General features: G+C 46.6%; 1 protein-coding gene and 1 pseudogene across 3 annotated transcripts in view; one reads left to right on the top strand and one right to left on the bottom strand.

The window, feature by feature from the left end:
• Positions 1-22,097, bottom strand: part of LOC105467801 (4-aminobutyrate aminotransferase) — a 102,701-nt gene that overhangs the window by 67,093 nt on the left and 13,511 nt on the right. The window contains exon 1 of one of the 3 annotated variants that reach the window (XM_071084100.1): positions 386-905. The exons of the other annotated variants lie outside the window; for them this stretch is intronic. The gene's annotated coding sequence lies outside the window, so the exon portion shown is untranslated. Of the gene's footprint in view, positions 1-385; positions 906-22,097 lie in introns of those variants that run through there. 3 annotated transcript variants of the gene reach the window in all.
• On the top strand, positions 8,923-8,975 carry LOC112424286 (U7 small nuclear RNA; annotated as a pseudogene).

Raw genomic sequence — 22,097 nt, 5'->3', positions numbered from 1 at the left:
GACTGTGGTGTTGCGAGCCTACTGATGAGAGCAATTCCTTATCTCATCATTTCTATATCCATCTTTCATTATTTTGTCCCCACTTTAAAGGGTCTCCTCCTGCTGTGTTCACAAAGCGTCCTTGAAAAATCTGTGATGTACATTTGTGTGTCCACACAGAGAGCCAGGCACATGTGCACACAGGTACACAGGTGCACAAGGGTGTGTGCCCACACAGTTGCACACCCCAACACCACAGATAACAGGCACTGACAGACACTGCCACCACCTCCCCATGCCAGAAGATACATAACATACACACGTAAGGATGCACACGTGCACACGTGCACACGCACGCACACATGTGCACATGCACACGCAGACACACATATACATTTGCACTCACGGTGCCTGGTAGTCGGAGTCCTGTGGCGAGCTCAGCTCGCCTGCTTAAAATGCCTTCTCTATGTCATTCTGCAGAGGCCAGGAATGCAGCTGGCTGGGTTCATCCTAAGAGGTGCTGTTGGGCACCAGCTCCCTCCTCAGGAGGGTGTCCTGGATTTCCAGGCAGTCCCAAAACATGGGCACAGGTAGAGGAGACAGAAAAGGGCCCCTTGGAAGCAAAGCAGGTTTGGGAAAAGGATGCGCTCAGCTGGAACCCGGTAAATGCGCAAGGGAGAGGAATGGAGGGAAGGTGAAGGAGGAGGGGAGAGACAGAACGTGAGGGACTGAAAGATGGATTCAGAAAGAGAAGGGTTTTCAGACAGAAACAGAGAAAATACAACACAGAAACAAAGATTAACAGAGGCAGCAAGAGAGAGATAAACAGAGAGAAAAAAATAGAATACAGATTTTTAAAAAGATGTTTTAAACCCAGCTAGGTTTAAGCCAGAAGGAAAAGCCACATCATTTCAGACCTTGTAAAATAGGCTATCTCCCTCCCCTTTTTCCTTCCAGGGGCCTCTTCCTAGATTTTTTTTTTTTTTTTTTAAACAGGCTCAGGAAGCCCTGAAGGGACAAAGCAGAAATCCAGGGCTTCAGATGCCTAAATGGTTTTCCCAGAAGTCTGCTGTTGCGGTGTTGCAGATGCAGCCACAGCCATGACGGGGCTCCGGTGGGGGGGCGTCAAGTCATCTCCAGGACACCCAAGGCAGAGGGGCTGCTCTGGCTCCCATGCTCCACCTGACCCTGTCTGGGGGGTTGGGGAGGAACCTAGGGGAGCAATTACCCAACTCCCCCATTGTAGCCCATGCTGGGTCAACGCGGGTCCACAGGGGGTCCAGAAGAGGAAACGAGGATGGTCACAAGATGGGGAGGGGGCATGAGGGGGGGCAGAGAGCCCTCGGTCACATGCTGCTCATCAGTTACCATGACGACGGCAAGGGGGTGGAGGCACCCAGAATGGAGGCTGCAGGAGAGACACACTGGTTCTAAATCACCGTGACAGCGCTTCGGTTGAGCTATTACGCCGTTGCCGAGGCAACCAATGGGATCAAATCGCAGAGGAAATCTATAATTATTACAAGCCAGATACCGGCATCCTCGGTGCAGTAATCAGCACGTTAGGGCAATTCAACCTGAGCTCTGAGAGGGAGGAACGTCAGCCCCCAGCCCCCAAATCGGGGCAGAACAAGGACCAGAGGGGACTCCACAGAGCAGATCTGTTGATGCTGCAGATTGGGAACTGGAAGGATCTTTTTGGCCAAATAAAACATAAATTGAGGGGAACCACATGAAATTGACAATATTCACCAGTGAGCCACCGCGCCTGGCCCATTTCCCATGATTTTAAATGAAACTTTCCAATGCACAGCAAAGCCAAAAGAATTTTACACTAAATCCCTATATACCCACCACTAGCCTCCACCATTCACATGATTACCACCTGTGCTTTATCACATCCTATTTTTGATGCATTTCAAAGTAAACTGTAGACATCAGTATCCTTCCCCCCAAAATATTTCAACCTGTATAAAATTAAGCACTTGGTAATTTTTAAAACAAAAATAGTAATTTCTTTCTTTTCTTTTTTTTTTTATGAGACGGAGCCTTGCTCTGTCATCCAGGCTGGGGTGCGGTGGCACCATCGTGGCTCACTGCAACCTCAGTCTCCCGGGTTCAAGTGATTCTCCTGCCTCAGCCTCCTGAGTAGCTGGGACTACAGGTACAAGCGACTACACCCAGCTAATTTTTGTATTTTCAGTAGAGATGGGGGTTTCACCATGTTGGCCAGGCTGGTCTCGAACTCCTGACCTCGAGTGATCCACCCTTCCCCGCCGGCCTCCCAAAGTGTTGGGATTACAGGCATGAGCCACTGCACCTGGCCAAAAATAATAATTTCATATGGTTCAATCTAAAGACAATAAAGTCTAGGTTTCTGTTTTTTTGTCTGTCTAATCTTTCATCCATCTAGCCTTCCCTCCCTCCATCTCTCCAACCATCTTCTCTTCCTACCCATCCATTTTTCCATCCATCCATCCATCCATCTTCCCATCCATCCATCCATCCATCTATCTACCCACCCACCCATCGCTGGGAGAACTCATGCACACTCATGGTTCCCACAAATGATTCACTATCCCCAAATTCTCTCCCTGGTTCAGTAGGATGTCCTTCATATCAAGTGCAATATGTTCTCACAGTTATCATCATCTTCTCCTCACTACACCTATTTCCTATGTTGAGCATCTCCATTAACAGACCCACTGCCTACTCATTTGTTTAAACCAGAAACTCAAGAAATCTGATTCCTCCTTCCTGTTATCTTCCTTCACCACACCACAGAATTTGACTTCCGCAGTAGCTCTGGGCCCCACCCTTTCCCTCTTTCCTTTGTCCTTGTTCGGGTACCCATTGTTTCCTACCTGGACAGCTGCCCCCACCTCCTGACGGCCCCCCAGCTGCCATCTCACCTTTCCTCTGCTTTCTCCACACTGACTTTTTATCATGAAATATTTGGCCATATTCATGATGCAGGAGAACTGGCACTTCATTCATTGCTGGCAGGAGAGGAAATTCATACAAATGGCTTGGAGAGCAATTTGTCAAAATCTGTAAAATTGTAAGTGCACAGACCATTTATCCCTAGCATAATTCTACTTGAAGGAATTTGCCTCATTTATATAAACTGAAAATCACCTAATTGTCCATCAGTGGGAACTGGTTAAAATAAACTGGGGTACATCCATCACGCAGAATAACCTGTATTCGACAAAAAGAATGCGATGGCGCTTTCCATACTGATGTGGGAAAGTGATTAATGTTGGTTGCTGGTTGTAATAAATGTTGGTCTTCTCTCTTGTTCTAAAGACTCCTGTAGAAACCACCTAACCAGAGAGTGAGGTAAACACAGAAACACACTTTGGAGGCTTGGAAAGTTGAGAAAATCCAGAAGGTTGGTACAAGAAGGCCTAGTTCTAGTTCCTGCTCAGATGCAAAGGTGCTTGCTCCTGAGCCTACTTCCTTTCTCTCTCTCTCTCTCTCTCCCTCTTTCTCTCTCTCTCCCTCTCTCTCTCTCTCTGAGCAGCCTTCTCTCTCTCTCTCTCTCTCTCAGCAGCCTCAACCTCCTGGGCTCAAGCAATCTTTCCATCTCAGCCTCCTGAGTAGCTTGGAGACTACAGGCATGCACTACCACCCCTGAGTAATGTTTTTATTTTTATTTTTGTAGAGACGGGGTCTCGCTATGTTGCCTAGGTTGGTTATGAACTCCTGGGCTCAAGCAATCCTCCCACCTCGCCTCCCAAAGTGCTGGGATTAAAGGTGTGAGCCACTGTGCCCAGCCTCTCATCTCCCTAAGGGGCTGACCATACCTCCCACGGTCATTCTGAAGATCAAATGTCGACATGGAGGTAAAAATGGCACGCGAAAGTCTATCTTGCTAAACAAATGAGAGTTACTGTTATTCATTTGTCTTCAGAGTTTACTTAGCCCCCTTCTGAATACTAAACATCCCTAACACATGTAACAAAAGCTATAACCTTTATTTGTGTTTGAGCACCTGTTTTGTGCTAGGACTGAGCTAAGTACTTTCTATATATTATCTCATTGATTGAAACAGTGCTTTTGTGCTAGGGATTTTTGCTTCCATTTCACAGATATTAGTGGAGGCACACAGAGGTTAACTGGCTGGGCTTGGTGGTTCACCCCTGTTATCCCAGCACTTCCGGAGGCCAAAGTGGGCGGATTCCTTGAGCTCAGGAATTCAAGACCAGCCTGGGCAATATAGTGAAAGCAGGTGTCTACCAAAAAAATACAAACATACAAAAATCAGCTAAGAGTGGCGGCACACGTCTGTAGTCCCAGCTACTCAGGTGGTGGAGAGAGGATGGCTTGAGCTTAGGAGGCAGAGGTTGCAGTGAACTGAGATTGTGCCACTGCGCTCCAGCCTGGGTGATAAAGTGAGACCCTGTCTCAAAAAAAAGGTTAACTGACTGTTCTAATAGCATACAGAGAGTACTGCTACCCTGATAAGCCCCTACATCTTTCTGATTGCCACGTCCACGCTTTTCTCATTCCTTAACCATTGCTACTTTCTATATCATGCCTTTAGACCTGTACGATTGAAAATAAATATAGGCCTGGCGTGGTGGCTCACGCCTGTAATCCCAGCGCTTTGGGAGGCCAAGGCAGGCGGATCATTTGAGGCCAGGGGTTCGAGACCAGCTTGGCTAACATGGTGAAACCCTGTCTCTACTAAAAACACAAAAATTAGCTGGGTGCGGTGGCAGGCACCTGTAATCCTTGCTACTCTGGAGGTTGAAGCAGGAGAATCGCTTGAACCCAGGAGGCGGAGGTTGCAGTGAGCTGAGATCATGCCACTGCACTCCAGCCTGGGCGACAGAGTGAGACTCCATCTCAAAAAAAAAAAAAAAAAAAAAAAAGAATATAAATGTGAGTCACGTGTGTCAATTAAAATTTTCTAGTGGTCACATCAAAAAAGAAAAGAAACAGATAAAATTCATTTTTTAGAACACATGGAAAAAGGCAAAAATCGAAAAAAGATAAATAATACATTAAAAAATAAATCACTAAAAATAAAGAAATTAATATTAATTCTATTTAACCTGATATGTCCTCAAAATCTCATCATTTCACCATGTCATAAATTAGCATAAAACTAATTACTATGAAAACAAATTAGTGAAATGTTAGTATTTTGATATCCTTTTTGGCACACCAAGTCTTCAGAATTAGATGTGTGTTTTACGCTTACAGCACATCCCCGTTCAGACGAACCCCATTTCAGGCACTTGGTAGCCAGGTGTGACTCACTGGAAAATGTAGCTAAGGTGGGACTGACATACACCTAAAGTGAGACTAAACCTTAAATAACAATACTGGCCACCGTTTATTGAGCACCTCTGTTTATTCTCATGAGTCTGTGGAGTAGGTGCTCTTACAAGCTACAGAGGGAGAAAATAAAGCGCAGGTAGTTTAGAACATGCCCCAGATCTCGGAGCTATTTACCTGGGGAACTGCAGTTTGAACCAAAGCCCAAAGCTCATCCAGCAACCTGGCTTCTCCTGTTCTTGCCAATGAATGCCGAATATTTATTACATGTCAGTCATGTGTCTGTAAAATTTAAATCCCTAAGAAAAGAATTTAATCTGTGGGAGTTAATTTTAAAGAATTTGATTGGCCAGGTGCACTGGCTCACACTTGTAATTCCAGCACCTTGGGAGGCAGAGGCAGGGAGATTGCTTGAGCCCAGGAGTTCAAGACCAGTCTGGGCAACAAAGTGAGACACAGCCCTGTCCCTGAGTCCCCCCACCTCCGCCACCCCACCACCACCATCCCTGTCTCTACAGAAAATAAAAAACCATTAGCTAGGTGTGGTGGTGTGCACCTGTGGTCACAGTTACACGGGAGGCTGAGGCAGGAAGATCCTTTGAGCCCGGGAGTTTGAGGCTGCAGTGAGCTACGATCATACCACTGCACTCCAGCCTGGGCAACATGGCAAGACCCTGTCTCTTGAGTTAAAAAGTATGCAACTAATTCTGAACTTCTGACCAGCGTGAGACCTTAAGAACTGATAATAAACCAAACAATTAATTTCTCTCTCCCAGCAAGTCTCCTTTTGTCTAGATGGGATGAGAATTAGAGGGAATGATCAAGTTCAGGCTTCCACCCTCCAGAGCAGCTACCCGTAGGAACACAAGGCGGACTTCATTCTTTCATGGGGTCACATCTCAGGAAGTCCACTGGTTCCAGCTTTCTCCTCCTACTCAGGCCAAGTTTGACCACCGATTTTAATTATGACATGCAAGTACTGGCAAAATTCTCTTGGAGATGAGGATGGCGGTGATGATCGTGAGTTTCATGACTGGTTCTGGGATGATAACCTGGGGTTGCCAATATCCCTAACTCCTGCCCGGGTGCAGTAGCTCACTCCTATAATCTCGGCACTTTGGGAGGCCAAGGCTGGAGGTTTGCTTGAGCTGAGGAGTTCAAGACCAGCCTGGGCAACACAGCAAAGCCCCTGTCTCTACAAAATAAATAAGTAAAGTTTAAAAAAAGTTCCCTAATTCCTGGCTAGGATGCACTGGAGTTAAGTCTAGCTAGCTTTTAGGTTCCACAGTGTGGCTGCTGTTTTAGAAAGGTAAACTTCTCTCTTGCCTCTTGCAAACTGACATAAAGGTAAATCACATTTTAGCTCTCACTTCTTGAACATAACCACAATTACATAGTCATCAGCTTGAGGGTGAAATTAGGGAAGGGAGGAAGAAAAGGGACTCTCATTTGCCTCTAAAATGTCTCTAACTCTGGGCTGGGCACATTGGCTCATGCCTGTAATCCCAGCACTTTGGGAGGCTGAGATGGTAGGATTGCTGGGCCTAGGAGCTGGAGACCTGCGCAACATAATGAAACCCCGTCTCCACTAAAAATAAAAATAAAAAAAATAGTCTGGCATGGTAGTGTGTGCCTGTAGTCCCAGCTACTAGGGAGGCTGAGGTGGGAGGATGGCTTGAGTCTGGGAGGTCGAGGCTGCAGTGAGCCATGATTGCACCACTGTACTCCAGCCTGGGTGACAGAGGGAGACCTGGTCTCAAAAAAAACAACAAAAAAGTGATTATCCTGCTAGACCACCATGGGCATTGCTCACTAGCATGGGGAGAGAGTCATCTTCCAGCCTCCACTGCCCTAGCCTGTCACTTCTCAGCTCAGCGGTGGCACCCAGCCTTTCATGAAGCATCTGGGACGTTGCCTAACCCACTTCTGCCTGCCTCTCTTTCCTGAGTCCTGACATGCCACCCCACCCATTCCACCTTCTGATTCCTGGAGGGCACAGAGCTCTGCAGCCTCAGGGCCTTTGCTCCCGCCATTCTTGCAGCCAAGTCTGCTTCCCTCACTCCTCCTTAGCCAAAACCTAGGAATCACTGAGGTCTCAAACACTCCATGTTATCTCTTCGGAGAAGCATTTATAAACCTTCTTGTGGAAATACAATTGTCTTGCTGTAATTTCTTAGAGCTCCTTGTGTAATTCTTTCCATTCATCAGTTAGTACTTACATATTTGTTTGCATGAGTATCTTTGTTTTTTGAGACAGTGTCTTGCTCTGTCTCCCAGGCTAGAGTGCAGTGGCACGATCATGACTCACTGCAGCCTCCACCTCCCAGGTTCAAGTGATTCTCGTGCCTCAGCCTCCCGAGTAGCTGGATTACAGGAGCATGCCACCATGCTCAGCTAATTTTTGTATTTTTAGTAGAGACGAGGTTTTACCATGTTGGCCAGGCAGGTTCATGGCCTGAAGTGATCCACCCACCTCGGCTTCCCAAAGTGCTGGGATTACAGGCATGAGCCACCATGCCTGGCCTCTTTTTTTTTTGAAACAGGGTCTCACTCTGTTGCCCAGGCTGGAGTGCAGTGGTGCAATCACAGCTCACTGCAGCTTTTCATTCAGGGTTCAGGTGATCCTCCCACCTCAGCCTCTTGGCTAGGACGACTGGTGTGTTGCACCACCATGCCTGGCTAATTTTTTGTGTATTTTTTTTTTTGAGTTGATAATTTTTTTTAAGAACTGATAATAAACTGAACAATTAATTTCTCTCTCCCAGCAAGTCTCCTTCTGCCTAGATGGGATGAGAATTAGAGGGAATGATCAAGTTCAGGCTTCCACCCTCCAGAGCAGCTACCCGTAGGCGGACTTCATTCTTTCATGAGATCACATCTGAGGAAGACCACTGGTTCCAGCTTTCTCCTCCTACTCAGGCTAAGTCTGATCACTGATTGACAGGGTTGACAGAGCCATGTTGCCCAGACTGTTCTCAAGTGATCCACCTGCCTCAGCCTTTCAGGGTGTTGGGATTACAGGCGTGAGCCACTGCAGCCAGCATGAGTATCTTTTCAATGTGTGCCTTCCATGCTAGCCCTGGAGATGGACTGCACAGTGCCCAACACACCCAACAGGCACACTGAATATTTGTCCAGTGAATTCTTGTTATTCCCGTTTTACAGATTAAGGGAGCTGAGGCCTTGGAAGAAACGTCATTCCCCAAAAGGACAGAACTATAAAACAAATTATTGCGATTCCACTGTGTGCAAATTCATAATCCAAGCACACCGAGGCTCTACCAAGAAACGTGGGCTAATGGCTGGTGCACAATTATACTCAAGCAATAGCATCATTTGGGCTATGAAACCTGACTTCCCTCTTAGCTGCTTTGTGAAACTGAGGAGATGCGTCAGGTGTGGAGTCAAATCTGTTCTCTTTGAAATGAGATCCAGAACAAAAAAACAACCAACCAACCAACAAACCAACCACAAACCAACCCACCGCCTGGGAGTTCAGCTATCCTTCTGTCTGATCTCAGGTCTGAAAGCCAGACCATCACCCCTGGCTCTCTCTCTCTTCCAACAGACACTGCTGGAGAGTATCTGAATCCAGCCCTTTTGGAAAACAACATAAAGAGATATTAAATATTTTGACCTCAAGAAATCCCATCTCAGTGTTACAGCTCTTTTAGAATTTGTCTAGCAGTCTTTACTGGAAAGCCCCTGATATGGTTTGGCTCTGTGTCCCCACCCAAATCTCTTCTTGAATTGTAATCTCCATGTGTTGAGGGAGGGATCCAGTGGGAGGTGACTGGATCATGGGGGCAGTTTCCCCCATGCTGTTCTCGTGCTAGTGAGTTCTCACGAGATCTGATGGTTTTAAAGTGGCAGTTTTCCCTGCGTGCTCTCTCTCTCTCCTGCCGCCTTGTGAAGAAGGTGCCTGCTTCCCCTTCACTTTCTGCCATGATTGTAAATTTCCTGAGGCCTCCCCAGGCATGTGGAACTGTGAGTCAGTTAAGCCTCTTTTGTTTATAAATTACCCAGTCTCAGGTAGTATCTTTATAGTAGTGTGAAAACTGACTAATACAGCACCCTATCAAAAAAAAAAAAATCCCAACTCTAGAAATTTAGCTAATGCAAGCAATACTACATGAAGGAATAGTTCTATGCTCAGAGATGTTCAGAGCAGTGTAATTTAAAGAGCCAGGCACAGTGTCTTATGCCTATAATCCCAGCACTTTGGGAGGCTGAGGTGGGAGGATTGCTTGAGGCCAAGAGTTCGAGACCAGCCTGGGCAACATAGTGAGACCCCATTTATACAAAAATTTAAAAAATTTAAAAAAAAAAAAAAGAAGCGTGCTCAGATGAAAACAATGTAAACGACCAATGGTAGAGGATTGCTCAAATAAGTTGTGGTAGAACAACTTGATTATGTGACATTTACTGAAAACTGTGTAAAAAGACAGGGAAGTGATTTTTGAAGCCATGTAATGAGAGAAAAAAAGAACATAAAATTTTATATGCAGTTTGGCTATAATTTTTTACAGGCACACAAAAAAAATCATAAACTCCTACACAATAAAGGAAGACTGGAAAGAAATGTGTTTTCTGTTTAACACCACTGCATTTTGGATATGAGGCTATGGCGTGGCCATCTACTTGTTTCCACCTTTTTGTAATTTCTGATTCTTCATTAACAACCTGTATTATTCATTTTATCAAATGTTTGGAGAAAAGAAGCCTCTCTAGCATTTTCAAATAATATCCACAGAGATACTTCACCAGAGCATGAGAGTAACTTCAGTGGATGGCAGTCCAATGTGTCCAGATATTTAATTACAGGAAAACAACTATTGAGTAACTCGACATGGCATTAACAGACAGCCCCAGAGGCACTTGGAAATTGATCTGTGTTCGGTTTGGTTTCTGAAGGTGTGGAAAGAGGAGATGAGCTTCCAAACAGACTATAAAAAGGACATTAGCTTTCTGGCATTGCATCAGCCAAATTGGATTCTAGTTCCCAGGTGGAAATACTTAAAGTTGAAAGTAGGTCAACCCATTCAGGGCGTTTAGCGCACTTGCAGTTGACACAAAGGGAAACTTCTCGACTCATCCCAAGATAGTGGAAGAAAGGAAAGCTTGGAGTTAAGAAGTCTCAAATTTCTGGAAGGCCAGGAAAGAGGATGTTCTTGAGGCTCTGTGCTGTGGGATGCAGACTGTAGCCTAAGGATCCACAACTATGGCCACTGGCCTGCTTTTTTAAATAAAGCTTTATTGAAACACAGCTACACCCATTCATTCATGGCTGCTTTGGGCTACAATGGCAGAGTTGAATACTGGCGAGAGAAACCACATGGCCCACATGCCAAAAATATTTACTGTCTGGCTCTTCACAGGAACAGTTTGCTAACCCCTCTTGTAGGCATTCCGAGCCTTCAAACTATAGGTCTTTCCTATCTTCTTAATATCAAACTGGTGATCCATTTCACTTAATTTCAAGCAGAGTTCAGATTTTAGAGAACGGACACACACCTTGCCCTCAGACACTGTCTCCTTTTTCTGCTAACATACCAGCAACACAAAAAGTGCATGCTTTTCCTAAGTCACCATTTGCCGTCCACCTAAATGTTCTATTATTTATCAACCTTCCAATGGCCCCCTGATATGGTTTGGATCTGTGTCCCCACCCAAATCTCACATTGAAATGTAATCCCCAATGTTGGAGGAGGGGCCTGGTGGGAGGGAACTGGATCATGGGGGTGGGCTTCCCATGCTTCTCATGAATAGTTTAGCACCATCCCTTTGGTGCTGTTCTTGTGATTGAGTTCTCATGAGATCTGGTTGTTTACAAGAGTGTAGCCAGGTGTGGTGACTCCCGCCTGTAATCCCAGCACTTTCGGAGGCCAAGGTGGGAGGATCACCTAAGGTCTGGAGTTCGAGACCAGCTTGGTCAACAGGGTGAAATCCCGTCTCTACGAAACATATAAAAATTAGCTGGGCATGGTGGTGCACGCCTGTAATCCCAGCTGTAGTCCTAGCTACTTGGGAGGCTGAGGCAGGATGACTGCTTGAGCCAGGGAGTTCAAGACCAGCCTGAGCAATACAGTAGACCTCATTTCTACAAAAAAAAAAAAAAAAAGTTTTTAAATTAGCCAGGTGTAGTGGTGCACACCTGTAGTTCCAGTTACTTGGGAAACTGAGGTGGGAAGACTGCTTGATCCCAGGAGTTCAAGGCTGCAGGGGAGCTATGATCAAGCCACTGCACTCCAGCCTGGGTGACAGCAAGTCAACGTCTCTTCAAAAAACGAATTGTGGGATTTCACAAACAGTGTAGAGGGAGACGCCTGACACCAAGGAGTATCTACTGTACGATTCCATGTATAAAGTTCTAAAATAGGCACAGCTAATCTATGGTGAACATGTTAAATAGCAGTTACCCACTGGGGCATGAGGGAACTTTCCTGGGGGCTGGGGATGGTCTAGATCTTTATCTAGGTGCTTGTTACATGGTTGTAGTCACAGGTGAAAATTCATGGAGGTGTGTATATAAGTTCAGTGCAGTTTGCTGTGTTAAGTTATTCATCAACTTAAAGATAAAAGGAGGAAGAGAATATCAGGAAAGTCCAGCCCCCTTGCCCCAAAATTAATTTTGCAATTTTAGTTAATGGTTCTTGTCCAAGTAATTGCAAGCTGTGAGAGGGCAAAAACCACACGTGCAATACTCATGTCAGTATCCTACACCCAGCACAGTGTACATACAGGGCAAGCATGGAGAAGTATTCACTGCAGGCTGGGCGCGGAGGTTCATGCCTGTAATCCCAGCACTTTGGGAGGCAGAAGTGGGTGGATCACTTGAGCCCAGGAGTTTGAGACCAGTCTGGGCAACATGGTGTAACTCAGTCTCTAGAAAAATTACAAAAAAATACTAAAATTAGCCAGGTGGCACACACCTATAGTCCCAGCTACTTGGAAGGCTGAGGTGGGAGGATCACTTGGGCCCAGAAGGTCAAGGTTGCAGTGAGCCAGATCATGCCACTGCACTCCAGCCTGGGTAACAGAGTGAGGCTCTGTCTTGAGAGAAAGAAAGAGAGAGAGAGAAGAAGAAGAGCCAGAAGAAGAAGAAGGAGGAGAAGGAGAAGAGAAGAGAAGAGAAGAGGAAATATTCACTGCACCAGCCTGGGCAACATGGCAAAACCCTGTCTCTATAAAAAATATTAGCCAGGTGTGTTGGTGCACACCTGTAGTCCCAGCTACTCAGGAGGATGAGGTGGGAGGATCGTTTAAGCCCAGGAGACCAAAGTTGCAGTGAGCCGAGATCACACCACTGCACTCCAGCCTGGGTGACAGAGTGAGGTCCTGTTTTATTTTATTTTATTATTATTATTTTTGAGACAGAGTCTCACTTAGTTGCCCAGGCTGGAGTGCAGTGTCATGATCTCAGCTCAGTGCAACCTCCAATTCCCGAGTTCAAGTGATTCTCCTACTTCAGCCTCCTAAGTAGCTGGGATTACGGGCACCTGCTATCATGCCTGGCTAATTTTTGTATTTTTGTAGAGATAGGGTTTCACCATGTTGGCCAGGCTGGTCTTGAACTCCTGACCTTAAGTGATCCAAGGCTGTTTAAAAAAAAGTTCGCTGCAAAAATAAATAAATGAAGTAATCACTACTTAAGGGGCCGTTTGCACATTCCAAAGATGGCTGCAACAGCACCTCCCCTCCCCAGTCTCTTCCCTCTGTGACCTAGTCACCCCTCACTGGGAGGTGGCATCTATCTCTCCCTACATTGGATCTGGGGCAGTTCTATAACTACTTCAACAAAAACTATATGGCACACAGTGGAAAACAGGCAGTTCCTCAAAAAGTTAGATACAGAATCACCATATGACCCAGGAATTCCACTGCTAGGTACATACCCCAAAGACTGAGAGCAAGGACTCAAACAGATCCTTATCTGCTGTTGTTCATTGCAGCACTACTTGTTTTTTGTTTGTTTGTTTGTTTTTTCTTTTTGAGACAGAGTTTCCCTCTGTTGCTCAGGCTGAAGTGCAGTGGTATAATCTTGGCTCACTGCAACCTCCATCTCCTTGGTTCAAGTGATTCATGTGCGTCAGCCTCCCCAGTAGCTGGGATTACAGGTGTGTGCCACCACGCCTGGTTAATTTTCAGATTTTTTTTAGTAGAGATGGGGTTTCACCATGTTGGCCAGGTTGGTCTTGAACTCCTGACCTAAGGTGATCTGCCCACCTCAGCCTCCCAAAGTGCTGGGATTACAGGCACGAGCCACTGTGCCCTGCCAATTGTGGCACTATTCATAAGAGCCAGAAGGCCGGGCGCAGGGGCTCACACCTGTAATCCTAATACTTTGGGAGGCCGAGGCGGGCGGATCACTTGAGGTCAGGAGTTTGAGACCAGCCTGGACAACATGGTGAAACCTCATCTCTACTAAAAATACAAAAATTAGCCAGGCATGGTGGCAGGTGCCTGTAATCCCAGCTACTTAGGAGGCTGAAGCAGGAGAATCGCTTGAACCCGGGAGTTGGAGGTTGCGGTGAGCTGAGATCGCGCCATTCCTCTCCAGCCTGGGGGACAAGAGTGAAACTCCATCTCAAAAAAAAAAAAAAAAAAGGGCTAGACGGTGGAAACTAACCCAAGGGTCCATGAGCAGATGAGGAGATAAACAAAATGTGATTTCTCCACACAACAGAACAGAGCAATTGCTGAAGGAGGGCCATGCGCTCAGCTACTCTCAACCACTCCTCTGGCAGCAGACCAGGTTGGAACCCTAGGGTCATCAGAGAGAGTACAGTCCTACTGATCTCTGGATTTTGGACTTCTGGCCTCTAGAACTATAAGAGAATAAATTTTCATTGTTTTGAGTCACTTAGTTTGTGGCAATTTTTTTTGCAGCAGCTCCAGGAGGTGAATGTATGATCTCAATGAATATTTTTACCAATCATGTCAGTTATTACTATTACCACCTCCAATTTACACAGGATCACCTCCTGTGATTTAAAACTTGCACAGGGCAGGTGTGGTGGCTCACGCCTGTAATCCCAGCACTTTGGGAGGCCGAGGCAGGTGGATCACCTGAGGTCAGGAGTTTGAGACCAGCCTGGCCAACATGGTGAAACCCCATCTCTACTAAAACTACAAAAAATTAGCGGGGCGTGGTCACTTGTACCTGTAATCCCAGCTACTTGGGAGGCTGAGGCAGGAGAATCGCTTGAACCTGGGAGGCGGAGGTTGCAGTGAGCTGCAATCACCCCACTGTACTCCAACCTGGGTGACAGAGCAAGATCCTGTCTCAAAAAAACAAAAAACAACAACAAAAGAAGCTTGCACAGGAGGAAAGGGAGGTTCAAATTCATACATTATTACAAGGGCTCGGATCTGAACCCAGGCACTGACTCAATTGCTTGTGTCTGGACTGTTCCAGGCATTTCCAAGTCATCCTCTCTTCCTGTCTCCACCTGAATCCAAGCCACTTCCACTTGTAATTGGCTGTGGCAGCCGCCTAAGTGGTCGCTCTGATCTCATCGAGGTCTTGTTCAATCCACTTTGCACGGAGCAGCCAGAGGGATTATTTTAAAGTGAAACACATCATGTCACTCCCTAGTTAATAACCTACCAAAGATCTCTAATTGCAGAGATAATAAAACCCAACCTTCTAATGATGACCTCAAGGCCTCCCAACGTGGGACCTGCCATGCATCTGCTGTGTCCCTGCCTGGAATGAGCTTCCCCCAGGCCCGAAACGGCTGTCTCATTCTTCAGCCCAAATACCACCTGCTCAGAACAGCCTTCCTTGACCCAAACTTAAAGTAGCCCCACTGCTTTCAGATCAACACATTTTATTTTTGTCACCCTTATCTGTCTCTTTCTCATTTGTTCATGATTCATCGGTCTCTCTCTGCCAGCCCGCAAGCTCCTCGTCTCTTGTTTTCCTTGATTTCACAGTCAATGCGCAATGTAAGTTACATGTTGGGTGTTGGTAATTCCCTGGGACACGGACGCCTCTGGGGATGGGAGCAGCAGGCCAGTTTTCCAGGAGGAAAAACTGAAATCAACGAATGATGGCTCAACCTGAGGAACTTCCTCCACAGGGGAAGTGGACACCCTGGGGTCAGCTTGAAGAGGCCTGTCTAAGACCAGGCTTGTCCGATCTGCCCCCAGAGCACCTGGCTGCTGGGAACACTTCCTATTCACTCCTGTGATGGTCCCATGGGTCCATCAGCATCTATAGGCCAGAAGAAGGGCTGGCCAGAGCTCAGGGACCACAGTCAAGTTGTCGATACCAAACTTCTCTCTTTGTTTATTTTTTTGAGACAGTCTCGCTATGTCACCCAGGCTGGAGTACAGTGGCATGATCTCGGCTCACAGCAACCTCTGCCTCCTGAGTAGCTGGGATTACAGGCGTGCACCACACACGGCTAATTTTTGTATTTTTAGTACAGACGGGGTTTCCCCATGTTGGCCATGCTGGTCTTGAACTCCTGACCTTAAGTGATCTGTCTGCCTCAGCCTCCCAAAGTGTTGGGATTAGAGGAGTGAGCCACCACGCCCGGCCTGATCCCAAACTTTTTGAGAGCTCCCGAGCAGAGGGCAGCCTTCTTCCCCAAGATCCCCCTGCACGGTCACCCTAGCCCTTCTTTAATCCTGCTGGGTTCCCAGTGCTGTGCTGAGTCCTGGACAGAATGGAATGCAACCATAGGAACCTTGGATTACAGAGGCAATGAGGCCCACGTGTTAGGGTCATGGGCTGTGCACTCAGACCTGGGTTTGAGTCCCAGCTCTGTCCTGTACTATGGTTGCAATCTTCAATAAGTTACAAAATGGAAGGCGGATTTTGGCTCAATAACTAGGACAGCTCCTTGCCTTGGAGTGGGATCCACTCTGGAGGCTGGACGCCTTCTTGTCTAAGATGCAGGAGACAGGCTTTAAGCATCCGGCAAAGGGACTTGGTTTGGACCCGATCTGCTCAGAGATCCCTCATGGTCCCAGGTTCTAAGGTTCTGTGCATTGTTTAATTGTCCACTCCCTCGGGTCAACTGCTGAACCCCAAGAACTGGCATTGAGCTGGTGTACTGGAGTCAAACCACTCGTTCAGTTACCACTGAAAACTGCTCTGTATCTCTACTGACTTCGAGTGCTACGCATTTTGAGACTTAACATCACTCCAATGCAAGGAAAATTTCTTTCCACTTAGCAGATGAGAACACGGAGGCAAAGAAAGCCAAAAGGCCCTTTGGTGGATCAGGCTTTATCTATACTCACGCCATGCTAACTGATTTCCAGACATCACTGATGCTCTTAAACATCTTGTGAGGCAGTGGAGTAGTGCCAGTTTGCAGACTGAGAAGCTGAGGCTGAGATAAGGTTCAGCAAAACTCATTCTATTCTTGCCACAAGTAAGTGGCAGTTGGGATTTGAACCAGGTCTGTCTGGCTGCCTCGTTTTTCTGCAGAATCATGAATGCAGTGCTTAGGGGTGATTCTGCAGAGGTGGAGAAACACAATCTTTACAATCATTTGGCTCCTGCGGAAAATTAAAACTACAGCAAGGCGCTGGCCTCTTATCTCAACCAGTATGAACCATCTGCTACTCATTCCAGTCTTTTAACAGAAATCTCCGAAGAGTTCGCCTCTCTCTCCCACAATGCCAACTCCAGTGGGGAGATGTCTTGTAGACTCAGCACTTTATTCCCAAATTGTGTAGTTTTCACATGCTGCTCTTACTTCCAAAGGACGTCCCCAAGCAAAGCTGGGGTTCTCCAGACTCGAGACCCAGAACAAAGAACTGAGCTCATGGGGACGCAGTCAATGGTCAGATAAGGACAAACACCCTTGTCCCCAGTTACTAATGGGTCATCACCTCTCAGGCTTGCTGGCCCAGTGGCTCCAGCTGAATGCTGCCAGCTGGGCCTGACAATCAAGTGAAACGTTGGGAATGGGGAGGAAGTTGGGGAAGGCAGAGTGTAGGCGGGAGCACAGAGCTCTCTGTATGTCCCAAACCGGAACTCAGGTGTTAGGATGTGGCGGCCTGCCTTCCTTCTCCTGTGCTTCCTTCTCCACCAGGATGCAGCCCAGGACAGACGCCTAAAGTTACTCCAGGGATGTCTCAGCCTTGGGAATGCACCCATCACGACCAACTCCACATTCCACTGGAACTTGAGCCCTTTTTCAGAAAAGTGGCAATGGCAACTGCGAACCTCAAATTAAAATCTTTCTAAGCCGGCCCCAGGCGCGGTGGCTCATGCCTGTAATCCCGGCACTTTGGGAGGTTGAGGTGGGAGGTTGGCTTAAGCCCAGGAGTTCCAGACCAGCTTGGGCAATATAGTGAGACCCCATCGCTACAAAAAATAAAAAAGGTAGCCAGGCATGGTGGCAGGTGCCTGTGGTCCCAGCTGCTCAGGAGGATTGCTTAAGCCTAGGAGCTCAAGGCCATTGTGAGCTGTTGATTGCACCACTGCACTCCAGTCTGGGTGACAGAGCAGGATCAGGACTTAGAGATCTGCCTGGCTAACATGGTGAAACCCCATCTTTATTAAGAATACAAAAATTAGCCAAATGTGGTGGTGCACGCCTGTAATTCTAGCTACTCTGGAGGCTGAGGCAGGAGAATCGCCTGAACCCAGGAGGCAGAGATTGCAGTGAGCCGAGATTGCGCCACTGCCCTCCAGCCTAGGTGACAGAGCGAGAGATTGTTTTGGAAAAAAAAAATTCCCTGGGGAGCACAGTTGCAGCAGTTGAGAACCCTGCTCTCCAGGAAATGTGGCAGGTTATCTGCTCCAAGGCGATGTATTAACCACAGGCAGGTGCAAGCCTTCAGGTGAAGGGGTTCAAATCCCAACTCCCTCATTTGGTTTCTGAGGACCTGGTGCAAGCTATGTAATAGCCCCTCGTCTGTAAAATGGGTTTGAAATCACATCAAAGGGTTATTGTGGGGTTTCCAGAGAGGGTACTCATAGTACACAGTATATTACCAAGCACTAAGTAGATACTCAATAAACAGAGGAGGTGTGGCTGTAGCAGCAAGCTGTGTGCCAATATGGGCAAGTGTGGTTTGACAAAGGGAGTGCTTACCTGAAATCTGTATTCTATTTTTCAGGGTTTGTTTTTTTTTTTCCCTAACACACTGCCAATACTTATTCTAAAACTACATTATTTCCCCCAGGCTCTAAAACCTTCCTGAAGCAGCGTTACTCCCGGCTTCTTCATTCGTTCCTTTGCCAACAAATTCCCACCTTGAAAACCGATAAAGAACACAGTGGCCACCTACATTCATGAAAACAACATCAATCCTGTCTGCTATGTTTGGCTCTCCTGTCCTGGAACAAGGGGCAGACCCATTTAATGAGATTCTGAGTGCTGGTGTATATTCAACTCCCTCCCCACAATTCTATAGAAATCCAGCAGATGTTTACCTTGATGAAAACCTTCTTAATTACTCCACTTGGTGCAGAAAGAACCAAAACCCCATGTTGGCTGCCAAATTTAAAAGGCACTGCCAAGAATGAGATGAGGGTCTTAGGTCTGGATAAGTCATCGGATCGGCTCGAGGCACAGATTGGAAACATCTCAGAATCCTGTCCTACTCCCCAGAAATGTTGTCATTGTGTAGGTAAAATCCCTGATGAGTATGACTCACTCTATATTTTGAAAAGGAAAGAAGTACCACAAAAAATGTAGGAAATTATAGAGTTGGAGAATTTTATATTTGTCCTTTGGAAGCTGTGTGGTCTTAGGCAAGTGACTGAAGCTCTCTAAGCTTCTGTGTTCTTATCCACAGAGTGAGAATCATGCCTCCACGGGTGAGGAGTAGAGATGATGGTGAATGAGGAGAAACGGTTCAAGTTCACGACACTGTGGTCCACCTTAAGGGACACTCCGGCAGGCAAGACCCTCACCAGGCTGGGGAGAAAAGAGTTCTAGACCTGAGAGGGTGCCAGGCAGATGCTGCTGCTGGCAGAACTCGGGCTGACTGCACAGTAAAACTGATGCTTCCACTGCTAGCAAAAATGAAATATTCAGGAACTGGGGGATGAAGCTAAATAAAACTGATGCGTCACTCCAGGGGTTGCCATACACATTCTTCTCCTGCCAAGAAGCAACCCTAGTTGTGCTGAAAAGGCTCTTGGAACTACCCTAAATCTGGAATATTCAAGGTGACTTTTGTTATTGTTCTTAGGATAGTTGTTCTAGGTATAAAAACCAGCCCTTGAATGTAATTTAAAGGCCTTGAGGCTGGTCCCTATCACTGTTCCAATTTCTGTGCACACCACCTTCCTGACTCTGGGTTTTACCACGAGGATCTAGTGTTTGTCCCGGGAAGGCTTCTACTCAGTCTTTGCAGATGCTGTTCCCACCGCCCAAGATGCTTTTCCCTTGCTTCTGATTCCTTCATTTCTACTCACACTTTTGATATCAGTTCATGACTCACTTTCTCAGACAAGACTTCCCTGAACCTCCCCTACCGATCAAATCTTTCTCTTAGCACCGAATCCTACATGGCTCCCCTTTGTGGCCCCATCACATTCACATGTTACCTCTATTTGTGTAATTATTTGGTTCATGTCTCGTCACTTACATGACCATAAACTTCAAGGTAGGAGCTATGTATATGATTAAACTTGAATTCCCATCATGATACCATCTGGTACTGTGTTGGAAGCCCAGTACATTTTTGTCGAATTGTTAGTAAGTCTTGATTGGTGCAGTCTCTTTAGAGGGCAAGGAGAAATTGCCTATCGTATTCTAAGGCTACAGCAGTCAAGAGGTGGTATGGGGGCAAAGATTAAACACACTGATTAACAGAACTGAACAGAGAATAGAAACACATACATGCATATATGGACACTTGATTTTTGACAATGGAGGCAGTGATACTGGGCCAAATGAACTACCTATATGTGAAAAAATTAATCATGATTCTACCTAATACAATATATAAAAATCAACCCCAGGTGGATGCTAGAGATAAATATGAAAGGCAAGACATGAAAGCTTCCAGAAGATAATAGAAGAAACAATACAACTGACCTTGGACTTTTTTCTTTTTTTTTTGAGACAGAGTCTCACTCTGTCACTCAGGTTGGAGTGCAGTGGTGCAATCTCCGCTCACTGCGACCTCCGCCTCTCGGGTTCAAGTGATTCTCCTCCTTCAGCCTCCCAAGTAGCTGGGACTACAGGTGCCTGCCACACCTGGGTAATTTTTTTTGTATTTTGAGTAGAGACGAAGTTTCACTATGTTGGCCAGGTTGGTTTCGGACTCCTGACCTCGTGATCCACCTGCCTTGGCCTCCCAAAGTGCTGGGATTACAGGCGTGAGCCACCACATCCAGCCGGACTTCTTAAATAGGATACAAAAAGCATTAACCATAAAAGACCAGGTTGGTGGCTCATGCCTGTAATCCTAGCACTTCAGGAGGCTGAGGCAGGAGGATTGCTTGAGGCCAAGACTTTGAGACCAGCCTGGTCAACATAGTAAGACCCTGGCCTTGGTGACTATTTGCCTCTCATGAGGCAAAGGGGTCCACAGGATGGGGATGAGGGAGAAAATTTTATTTTTTTCTGTAGATTGAGTTGCACTGTTTGAATGTTTTATCACGTGCCATGATTGCCTATTCAAAAAACAAAGTCTATATAGACTTGAGGAATAAAGGCACAGGAAGGGAAGCAGGCAGGCTTCTAAGTCCCTGGCTCTTGGAGGTCCTCCAATAATCCCATGTTTGAAGACTTAGGTTTTGGAGCCAGGTAGATCCTAGTTCAAGTCCTCTTTCAAGTTCTTGCTACCTCTGTGACCTTGGTGAAGAAGCTTAAAGGAAGAGGACCTTTCCCACCTTATTGAGAGGTTAAAAATGAGATAGTCCAAGTAGTACTCAGTGTCTTGTAGGTAGGAAGCATTTAACTTGGGGCCGGGTGCGGTGGCTCATGCCTCTTATCCCAGCACTTTGGGAGCCCAAGGTGGGAGGATTGCTTGAGGCCAGGAGTTTGAGTCCAACCTTGGCAACATTGCAAGACCTCACCTCTATAAAAAAATAAAAAATAAGTAAAATAGCGGGGTGGGGAATGTGCCTATAGTTCCAGCTACTGAGAAGGCTGAGGCAGGAGGATCCCTTGAGCCCAGAGGTCGAGGCTGCAGTAAGCCACAATGGTGCCAGTGCACTCCAGCTTGGGCAACAGAGTGAGACGCCTGTCTCCTAAAAAAAAAAAAAGAAAAGAAAAAAAAGCATTCAAATCTTATCATCCGGTTTTCCAATTTAACAACCATTCATATAATGTTTCAAAAGGTAGTTTTGTTGTTGCCATTTTACAGATGAGGAAACTGAGGTCTGGACAGAAGTCACTGGCTCCCGGGCACTCAGGGAGCCAGCAGCACAGCTGCTTTCCAGATGCAGGACTTTTCCCTGATCTCACAGGTCTAAGACACAGGCCTCACCCCACGCCCCACCGCAGGCCTTTCAGGAGATGCACCGTGTGGGACCTGACGGATGACCCGCAAATGATCCGAGTTGTTGGCAGGTGGCTGCTGCTGGAAGGAGTGCTCAGTCCAAACAAACAGCAAGCTGCTAAGCTTCTTTTTTTGTTTTGTTTTTGTTTTTTGAAACAGAGTCTAGCTCTGTCACCAGGCTGGAGTGTAGTGGCATGATCTCAGCTCACTGCAACCTCCAACTCCCTGGTTCAAGCTATTCTCCTGCCTCAGCCTCCCCAGTAGCTGGGACTACAGGCACGTGCCACAACACCCAGCTATTTTTTTTTTTTTTTTTTTTTGTATTTTTAGTAGAGATGGGGTTTCACTATGTTAACCAGGATGGTCTCGATCTCCTGACCTCATGATCCATCCGCCTC

The sequence above is a fragment of the Macaca nemestrina genome, chromosome 18, assembly GCF_043159975.1.
Source record: "Macaca nemestrina isolate mMacNem1 chromosome 18, mMacNem.hap1, whole genome shotgun sequence".
Taxonomy (NCBI): domain Eukaryota; kingdom Metazoa; phylum Chordata; class Mammalia; order Primates; family Cercopithecidae; genus Macaca; species Macaca nemestrina.
Note: the sequence above shows the minus strand (reverse complement) of the source record. Positions and strands in the feature narration are given on the sequence as shown.